At 41.8% G+C, this 10,640-nt stretch overlaps 1 pseudogene across 1 annotated transcript; it reads right to left on the reverse strand.

Annotated features, from left to right (window-relative positions):
- Positions 1-1,276: 1,276 nt before the first annotated feature.
- On the reverse strand, positions 1,277-6,368 carry LOC110211176 (H-2 class II histocompatibility antigen, E-S beta chain pseudogene; annotated as a pseudogene). The gene is made up of 3 exons (XR_013484637.1): positions 6,341-6,368; positions 3,516-3,592; positions 1,277-2,015 (listed from the first exon to the last, which is right to left on the reverse strand). The product of XR_013484637.1 is annotated as an H-2 class II histocompatibility antigen, E-S beta chain pseudogene (transcript).
- Positions 6,369-10,640: the final 4,272 nt, after the last annotated feature.

Below are 10,640 nucleotides of genomic sequence, written 5' to 3' on the forward strand. Positions count from 1 at the left end.
CAGCTCATTTTACAAATGAGGAAACTGAGGCAAATAGGGTTAAGTGACTTGCTCAGGGTCACATAGCTAGCAAGTATCCATGGCCAGATTTGAATACTCTGGAATTTTTAACAGGAATATTTAAAAATCTTCTGTTCCGTTAAAAGTCCATTCCTACTCCTCATTCCCATTCCCACCAAGAGGATTATACTTTTGTAGCGTAAGTAATTCTTGGATATGTCTTTATATTTTGCCTTTTGGAATATCATAATCTAAGATTTTCTCTCTTTTAAACTAGTTGCTGACAAGTCTTTTGTGATATTGTGATTGCTTATTACCTGAACTCTTTCTTTCTGGGTACTTGGAATATATATATATATATATATATATATATATATATTATATATATTTTTTTTTTTTACTTAAAAGCTCTGGATTTTGGCTGTGACTTTTATAAAGACTTCCCCCTCCCCATTTCCTCCTCTGGTTCAAATAGATCTGGACGATTTTTATTTATTAACTCTTGAAATATGATATGCAAGTTTTTTATTGGTCCTATTTTTCATGGAGTCATGATTCTTTTCTTTTTTTTTTTTTTTTAACAAAAATCATTAGTAAAATTTTCCTTTCTTTAAAGTGCAGTGGAGGGGCACGTGATGGGCAAACATAGGCTATAGCATATCATCAAGGAAGAACTGAGCAGAACAGGGACAAACACAGTGTCATCAGAAAAGATGTATGACCAAAATGAAATGGGCCCTGTCACATAGGGAAAGGGAAGGATTCTTGGGCCATTGATATCCAGGTCAAGAGACATAGAGGAAGGCCAGTGGCATGCTGGGAATTGCCCTCTAAAGGACTTATGGAAGGATACATACAAGAGGTACTCAGAATGGAAATGTGTGCATGGGTTTCAGTCTTCACCTTTGGAGACATTTCACATATTGACAGATTACACAGACCCAAAATGCTAAAGTTTCTTCCCCTGCCCACCCTATTTTGTCTCCATGTCACCAAGCATCAGTTGATTCTCACTCTTTTAATTTATTGGGATGAAAGCTCAAGGGACAAGAATGGATAAAACATGGATGCAAGAACAAAGGAATGTGGAGGGGTCTTTGAAGTTCTATTGGAGAAATGTCAGAGTCCAGACAGACAAAGATACAAGGAATAAGGTATTTCAGGGAAGGGGTCAGTAGGGCTAACCTCCTGGAGATCTGGGCACAAGCAGAGAGTGTCCAAATGTGGGAGGGAGGCTTAGGGGAGGCAACAGTTCCAGGGGACACAGCCTCAGGAATCAGCTCAGGTACCCTGCTGGTTGTGAACCACGATTTCCTTTCTGACTCCTCTTACAGACAATGAAGCCAACCCTAAAGAAGATTAGCCCCGGCAGGAGGCCCCCAACTCCACTCAGCATCCTTCTCTGGGCAGATTCAGACTGTGCTTTCCAGTCAACAGTTCTCTGAAGGCTGGAGTGCTCCACTTGGCAGGTGTAGACATTCCCCTGAAGTCATTTCTAGCATCGCCAGGATCTGGTAGGTTCAGTCTCCATTGCTGATCAGGCTTGTGGACACAACACCAGCTGTCTCCTCCTGTCCATTCAGAAACCACCGGACCTCAGTGTTACCGGGATAGAAACCACTGGCAGAGCAGGCAGGTTGTGGTGTCCCAGAGGGGCCATCTTTGATGGATACACAATCGCCTCGGGCTCAGCTCGTAGTTGGCGTCTGCAGTAAGCGTCCATGTAGCCCGATAGCTCTCAGGGCATCCCTCCGGCTGCTCCAATCTTCAGCATCGGGTCGCCCCACCTCCGTCACCGCCACAAACTTCATCACGTCTCTGCCGAAGCGCACAAACTCCTGTCGGTTGTAGATGAATCTCTGCACGTACCACACGGGCTCCGTCCCGTTCACAAAGTGACACTCATGTTTAACATGCTCCGTGAAGTGCTGGGGGCGGGGGAGAGGAGGACACAGCCGGCGTGGGTCAACCCTGACGTACACCCCAGCCCTTGAATTGGTGACCGCAACCTGGGCCTGATCAACGTCAGGCCAATACCCGGCTGGAGTCCTGTGATTCTTCCAAGTATCCCTTTCTGACCTAGTCTGTGTCCGTGGTTTTCATAGTGGATACCTCATATTTTCTTCTGTTTTTTTTTTTCTTCAAACCTTTGATTTATTCTAATATTTTTGTTTCATGGAGTAGTTTCACTTGTTTCAAATTTTCAGGGAGCCTGTTATTTAGGTAAGGTGTTCTACTTATTATACAGAATCAGAGGGCTTAATTCTTCAGGGCCCCTTGGCATATCTTTAATCAGAGTACTGTAGACTCCAAATTTTCTTGTTGTCCCAGTCCAGCTTTGCTCGCTGGTCTGTGGTCAGAAGGCAAGTGGTATTCCAAACTTCCTGGAGTTTCCTTGTCGTAGCACTCTGAGGTCCCCTCTCTCCCACCTCTCCTCAACAGAGCTCTGTAGTTTTAAGGATCCTCTGGAGTGATTGAGGTGCTATGGACTACCAGTCCTTCTGGAGCATCCTGTTCAGAGAACTGCTGGTTCCTGGTCCCCTCTCACGGTCAGAGTGCTGCAGATTTCGGAATGCCCTAGAGTTTCCCTTTCTTTGCATTCCAAGCTTCTTGCCTGCTAGGGAACTGCAGGTTTCAGGTATTGGAATGTTTCCTCTAAGGGTACTGATAGACTTTGAGATTTTTTTTTTCCCCCTGAGCTTTCAATGGCTTCCCTGGCAAAAGAGTCCCAATCATTCCTGGAAGAGGGAGACTACTCTTGTTTCTCTTTGAATTTCTTGATTATCAGTCTAGCACTTTAATTTTTTGTGCATATGCTGGTGTATACTTATTTGGGAGACCTGTACAACTTTTCACACCAGTATCTTAACCAGAAGTTCCCTGACATTCACTACCTATGTAATCTTGGGCAAATGACTTAATCTGCATGGGCTTCAGTTTCCTCAACTATAAAATAGATAGATTTGATTCTCTATGGTACTAAATTAGTTAGTTCTCTCCTTTCCCTTTATGGAAATATATTTAGGTGCTTTCCATCATTTGCTCCAAGCTCATCCTTATTTGTTTTTTAAGCCAGGATCCAGAAATCTAAGTCTTATTCTTGGTAACCATTTTTCACTTCCCAAATCTGCTTTCCTCTACTGAATTTCTTATCTTCAATCAGCAGTAGTAATGAACATACTTGTTGCCTTCCCACATTCTTAAGTATTTTGCCCAGGACTTTAACATCTTTAGCAAGGCTTTCTAGGTTCCCTTTGGTGCTATCATTTGACCCCATGAATCATCAGAAGCAGGTTTGGTAAATCTCGGGAGGGTCTCAATCATATTCTGAATACATGCCCCAGGCATATAGCAAACTTCTTTTTTGTTTATGTTGGGGTAAAAAAAACAAAACCAAACCGAAACAACCACCACCAAACAAAACCCGAAAAAACCTGCTTCATTACCCCTCTACAACAGCTATCAGTACTCTTCTCTTAATCCTTTTACTATTTTTAGAAGGTATCTTTACTCACCTTAGGTTTCCTGTGTAGCTGCATCATAATTCCTAGGAGCATAGGAAATTGCTTCTCCCAAACATGGTCTAGCTCTTCTTTTACAAGAAAAAAAATCATTCAAAATCATTCCAAATATGATACAGCTCCAAATCTCCAGTGGTCTTTCTTCCCTTCCTTCTCCATATCTATTCTTCCACCCTTAATCTCCTAATATAGGTAGGAATTCCCCTTTCCTCTTCACATGTCTTTTCTTCCTTGTTTTCTTTTGAATCACTGCTATACTTTCAAGGAGCACCTGTCCTTGATAGTGAAGGGAATAGAAAAGTTCCTCCAGGCCTTTCGATCTCTTCTCTAAAAGAAACAGAGCAATTTTCAGTTTGTACACTCAATGACATTATGTGACTGGCAGAAAAACAAAGATAGAACACTCTCTTCAGCTCACAACCAAATTCTTCTTACTTCCTATATTTGCTACCTACAAGCTCCTGTAGAGCCCTTTGTCTTCTCTTTAGCAGCTCTTTTGGCTAACCTTTGCTGCAACCAACTGTGGGAAAGTGACTATTTGTGAGATCTGAGCTTTGCAACACAAATATAAAAGGTACTTCTGACCTTGTTTCATCTTGCTAGTGATCTCCTCTGTACTTCTTTGGGTGCTAGACTCTCTCAGACTTAAAATTCATTCTTAGTAATCTCATGCTGGCTCCTGATTGTTGCTTTCTTTTCTAAGAGTTCACAAACCATCAATTTGGCAATCTAAAATTTTGCTGGGAATTGCTATAAAATGTATCTACCTTGGCTCATACAATTTAGGACACTTGACTTAATCTTTTCATTGATCCCACTTTTCATTGATCACTAAATCCTACCAATGTTTCTTTCTAGATATTTTTTATCTGTAACTCTTGTTTTCATTGCTACTAGCCTAACCTAGACTCTTATCACCTTGATTATTTCAACAATTTCATAGCTGGACTCCTGGATGCCAATTTTCTTCCTAGTCGTTTCTTTTTTTTTTTTCTGCCTTTTTTTTTTTAGGCAATTGGGGTTAAGTGACTTGCCCAGGGTCACACAGCTAGGAAATGTCAAGTGTTCGGTCTGAGGCCGGATTTGAACTCAGATCCTCTACCCACTGCGCCACCTAGCTGCCCCCCTAGTCATTTCTTTCTGCATACTACTGCTAGCCTAATATTCCTTAATACCATTTTTATTATTTTCCTCTTCTGCTCAATAACCTTCATGTCAATCCCTGTTTTTTACCTAATCTATTCTAAGCTACCAGTCATTTCAGGCCTATTCTGTTTATCCAGTTTGATGTTTGTTGTTGCTTTCTGTGTTTTTCCTGACTCTCTAGCTGTACTTGAAAGTCCTGGAGAGAAGAGAATATATTTTACGTATTTTACATTTTTGCATAACATATAGAGTTTAGGACAGTAGTGAACTTGTTGATGGTACCCAATAAATCCCTGCTTACTAATTAATCATTGACAAGATGGTTGTAATCAGGCAATAATAAAGAAGGCAAAAATAGTTTTCAAGTAGAGGGGACTACATGAAATTTAACTAGGAGTTTTTGTCCTATTTCCATGCCCCCAAAGAGTCAGTTCCCTGATGTTACATATCCTGGATTAAAATCAGAATCAGATCTAAAGTTACGTTTGGGGCTCCTAGTTCTGTCAGTGATGGATGTTAGAACTTCATCTTTGGCCTTTACTTGATCATTCCATTGGTCTCTTCTATTCCATTTAATCAAGGATAGTTCAGGCATACCTGAGGGGTTATGCATATAATCAATTAAGGTTTGTTAGGTCTTTTGTGATTCTCAAATTGAAAGACACAATGGTAGTTGATGTGCTACCAAATAAACACAACAGTTTCCCTAATGTGAGACTTTTGATTGTGAAATTCACGTGGCTACACGGATAATTAAAATTGAAGTAGTCCAGGGAGGCTTGAGCTGAACATTTTGGACACATTCAGACTGCAGATGGTTGACCACAAACTGCATCCAAGTGTTAGATTTGTTATAAACCTCAAGACGAAACCTATTTTACTGATGCAATTGGATCTAAAGGAATTTTTTTTTTGTTCCCCCAGAGAAAGAACACCACGTTAATGGTTGGTTGAGTTACTAATCAAGTCACCCCATCCCTACTTAGAGTAAATTGTAAGAGGACTTAGAACCTTGATCAGGTAAAAACAGTCATCAATCAATGTCAGGGTTTAGTTTAAATCAATCATAGGGCTTAAGAAGAAGCATGAGCAAAGTCCTTGGAAAAGGAATCCTGTTTGGAGATCTTAGGAAACTTGGTCATATCATATGGATCATGTATAAATTATCAAGGTAATTAGAACCAGAATTCTTAGAGATTTATAGAGATTGTTGGATTCTTAGAGATGCTGGAACAAGTTGCAGTAAAATTTCTGAAGAGTAACTGGGTGAAGGGAGGGGAAGCCCACACCTCAACCTCGGCTTTAGCTTTGGCCCAGATGTCTTTCCACCTTCATTCTTTGATCAGAAAAGGACCATACAAGCTTCTGAGTCCAAAAGATGTTAGACTTTTTGCTGGGGTCTTAGTGGCCTCCCCAGATCAGCCAAAAGTGTCTACTGGCTATTGATTCATAGCTCCACAATGATCCCAGCAAAGAAAATGCATCCTATAGTTGGGCAATTTCTCTCCTCTCCCTCTCCCTTCTTTGCTCTCCTTTCCTCTGCGTTTCTCTTCTGTCTTCCCTTCCCCTCTCTTCCCGTTCCAACATCAATTCCTTTGTGGAGCATCAGTTTTCCTGATAAGAAACATTTTAAAGAGGAAATGAAAATGCAAGCAGGTGAAAGGACTAGTTACCAGCACAAACTCTTTCTCCCAGGTCCATGGTCTATGAATGCCTTTATTCTCACTTATGCAAGCCTCAGGGTCAAGTGAAAACCAAGACTTCACAACTTGTAGGAAGGAAGGCCTTATAAGGGGTATATAAAAGGACTAGAATAAGGCAGGTTCAGAGATTTCCCTCTGTGTGCTGTAAGCAAAGCTCTGAGGCAGAAACCAGGTCAGAAGAAACATGACTTCTTCCCTTGAGCTGATTCAAGACCTCCAGAAAGAGCTCACCTGCTCCATTTGCAGGGAGTACTTCACGCACCCAGTGTTCATTGAGTGTAGCCTGAGGTTGCCTCCTCAGGAGCTGGCAGGAAGCCTCAACCCCTTTGTTCTGTCCAGAGTGCAAGAGTATCTCCCAGGTAAGGGATTTCAAAGCCAATGTGAGACTTGGGAAACTGGCAGCCATAGCAAAAAAACCAAAAAAACCAAAAAGCTAAGACCCCATTGTTTTCACTACCCTGAAGGATATGGGAAGTATGAAATACATCAAAAAGGGCAGAAGTGGTTCTATGAGGATGACCAGAATCCAGTCTGTGCGTCCTGTTCTTGGTCCCAGGAGCATGAGGCTCACAAACTCTGTTACATAGGTAAGGATGCTGAGAACTTCAGGGAGAAGCTCCAGAAAACCATGACTCATTTGTGGAGGAAAATGGAGATCATTGTTAAACAGAGGGCTAATGAGAAGATTAAATTTGCACTGATAAAGGAGGAAATGGAGATTCAAAAGAAAAATATTGAGTCTGAATTTGAGAAAATGCAACAATTCCTGGATGAGGAGAAAGATGCATATCAATCTGGAAAGCCTGAGCGAGAGAGTACGTGGACTGTCCTATTAGAGTCAAGAATTAAGGAAGAAAATCATAGTTAGAGGAAAAGTGTAAGAAACCAGATGTGGATTTGCTCCAGGATATGAAAGGAGTGTTAACTAGGAATGAATCTGTACGGCAGAGGGAAACAGAAATCCTTCCTATAAACATGACCATGTATTTCATCCCTGGAATTATAGAAAAGATTTTCAATTTCAAAGTGGACATCACTCTGGATGGTAACACAGCTGCTCCGGACCTCATTATATCTGAGGATCTGAAGAGTGTGAGGTATGGAGGTATCCAGGAGGAAGTGTCCAACACTAGTGGGAGATTTATAGATTTTGCCCAAAGTTCTTGGTACTCAGTCCTTCCTTTCAAGGAGATGGTATTGGAAAGTGGAAGTGCCAAATAACACTGACTGGTGCGTTGGCATCTGTAAAAAATCAAAAGATTCTTGAGACTTCTTTGTGCTTGTGACTGCACAGAAGCAGAATTTGCACTATCTTTATGCCATAGCCCAGCACAACCTTGATTCCCAAATCCATAAAAAATACCACCAGATCAGTGTGCCCAACTTAAGGGTTGGCGTTTTCCTTGACTATGACCATGGAGAGATATTATTCTATCATGTTAAAGAAAGATATCTAATTTGTACTTTGCCTAGTACTTCCTTCTCAGAACTGCTCAAACCCTTGTTCTGTCTTTCCAAGAAAGTCCTGACCAATGATTGCTCTCTCACAATCTGCCCCTGATTGAGAGAGAATAAGGTATGCATACTTGCTGGACAAATGGATGTATGCATTTGGTTATATGAAAATAATTGTGCCTACTTGCACTGCTATATAGATAATAGCTTTTCCTATTTCAGCTTTGTATATATTTTTTCTTGATCCCAGTAGAATGTAAGCTATATTACAGTGGGGATCGTTTGATTTTGTTCTCGGTATCTCCCAGTAGTTAGGACATTACTGGGGCTTTATAAATACATGCTGAATTGAAAAAAAAAAAGAGAGAGAGAGAGAGAAAATGTATCTTAGTCTGCCTAAGGGAATCTTCTTGTACCTGCTGTGAAAGAGAGGAAAGGACTTCCAGCTCTGAGTTACCCCTTTACTACATGTGCTTCTAGATTTGAGTCTACTTTCCCCTGGACCCTCTACATACTAGTGGTGCTGTACTGAGAAATCAGTGAGCAAGACCCAGACATAATTTAAAATGTGGATTTATCAGCATGGGGCTGCAAGGAGTATGCACATCCAAATCAAGCAGCCCCGATCAGGGGTTGATCTAGGGTTTATATGGAAAAGAGCATGGGAAAGAAATGCCAGGAACACTGATGAGGTAATCCAAAGGTGCAGGTGTCTTTGGGGGCTATGGATGGGAAAGTACAGGGAGTATACCGGACAGGGAGGGGGGTGGATCTTTGAAGTCTGGCAGGAGGAAGAGTTCTTGGGCTGGTCAAGGACACTCCTCTCCCTCTGTCTTGATGAGAGAATGCTCTGCAACAAAGGAAAGCTTTCTCACAACTAAGGAATTGGGAGGCTTCCAGAGACGTGATCTGAGGGCTGGGGACTGAGCAGCCCAGCTCTGTGTAGCTGTACCAGGGAGAGAGATAAGTGTCATGCTGAGGCCCATGCATGAATAACTGCTAGGCACAGGGTCCTTGGGCTGGGGAGTGGTGGTCAGAGACAGTGTTTCTGAGACTAGGGAGAAATTGGGGCACAAGTACAAGCACAAGCACCCGAGCACCCCATCATTACAGGTCAGAGATCGCACAAACCAGACCAGGTGTCCTGGTCTCTGGTATAAACATAATTATCTAAAGCAATTATATTGCAAGCTTTCTTATCCATTTGCACTGGAGGTATGGGCTGTGCTGAGCTACGTAAGAGTACATTTCACTATTGTTTAGATTTAGGAGGAAAGAGGTCTGGGGCAAGATTAAGCAGCAACTTTTGCTTTCCATGGCTTAAAGGGCCCTACTACCTAAATGGCAAAATAATGTTCTGCATTAAAGCAGGAGAATGTCACCAACTTTTGGAAGGATGTTTTATACCTACTATTTTTCTGGTACTGCCTTTCTGAAAGCTAATTAGGGCTGGCTGACTGCAATGATTCTCAACTGATAATCTTAGGGGATAGTGGGACGGACACCGGTGTGATCTTGAACTGATGGCATTAGAAAATCACCCTTATGGGGCAGCTAGGTGGTAGAGCACTGGCTTTGGAGTCAGGAGGACTTGAGTCAAATCAGGCCTCAGACACATGACAGTCTCTAGCTGTGTGACCCTGGGCAAGTCACTTAACCCCAATTGCCTTACATAAAGACAAACAAAACCAAGAAAATCACCCTTACTCCTCAGGGGGTACCCCTAGAGCCCTGTGGTAGCCTTGCTCTGGGACCCAAAAACTTGTCCTTGGGAGTGGGGATTAAGCTATGCTTCCTCACAAGTTATATAAGCTACACGATGATTGGCATAAGGAAATCAGGATGCCAAGGCTGGAGCAGAAAACTTAGAGGGGAGGGAGGATGATAGCAAATTCAAGTATTTGCAGAGCGATTAGGGGTAAGAATGATGAGGCATGTTTTTCTTGGCCTTAGAAGGAAGAGCTAAGAGAAATGTGTGAAAGTTGCCAAGAATTAGATTTCAGATTTGTAATCCTTAGATATAGGTTTGAATCTTATTTATTGGGGATCTCTGACCCTCAATTTCTTCGTTTGTAAAATGGGGAAAATAATACCTGTACTGCTTCCCTTGAAGCATTGGTGTGAGGATCAAATAAAATAATGAGCTAAATGCCTCTAAACCTTAAAGCACTATATAAGTGCAATTTAGTATTAATACAATGAAGGATAACCCATTCCTGCCCCCTTCCAGTGCAGTTAAGCTTTAGCTATGGTGCCATTTATTAGGTTGTTGTGAGACTCTATGCTCACTTTCTCCCCCTCAGGATTCTAGGGTTGGAGGTATCTTTTTCTAATTGATCCTCTATTCCATTGTGTTTCTTCCCACTGTTAGTCTCCAGCAATTAGCACTCTTGTTCCATTTAACAAATTAACATCAATTAGCTTTTACAAAGGGATTTTGTTGTTGTTCAATCATGTCTGACTCTTTGTGACCCCGTTTGGGGTTTTCTTGCAGAGATACTGGAGCGGTTTGCCTTTTCCTTTTCCAGATCATTTTACAGCTGAGGAAACTGAGGAAAGCCAGATGAAGTAACTTGCCCAGGGTTACACAGCTAGTAAGTATCTGAGGCCAAATCTGAACTCAGGAAGATGAGTCTTCCTGACTCCAGGCCCAGTACTCTGTCCACTTTGCCAGCTAGGTGACTTTTTTGTTTGTTTGTTTACAGAGGGATATTTATTTTGAAGAAATAGCAAACCCAGAAATACAAGCACCTCTTCTCTCCAAAACCCTGGGCCTACTCTATACCAGCTTGGTCCCTGAGGAGAGTGGGCTCAA

This window comes from Phascolarctos cinereus, unplaced genomic scaffold (genome assembly GCF_003287225.1).
Source record: "Phascolarctos cinereus isolate Bilbo 61053 unplaced genomic scaffold, phaCin_HiC Scaffold_1;HRSCAF=81, whole genome shotgun sequence".
Classification (NCBI taxonomy): Eukaryota; Metazoa; Chordata; class Mammalia; order Diprotodontia; family Phascolarctidae; genus Phascolarctos; species Phascolarctos cinereus.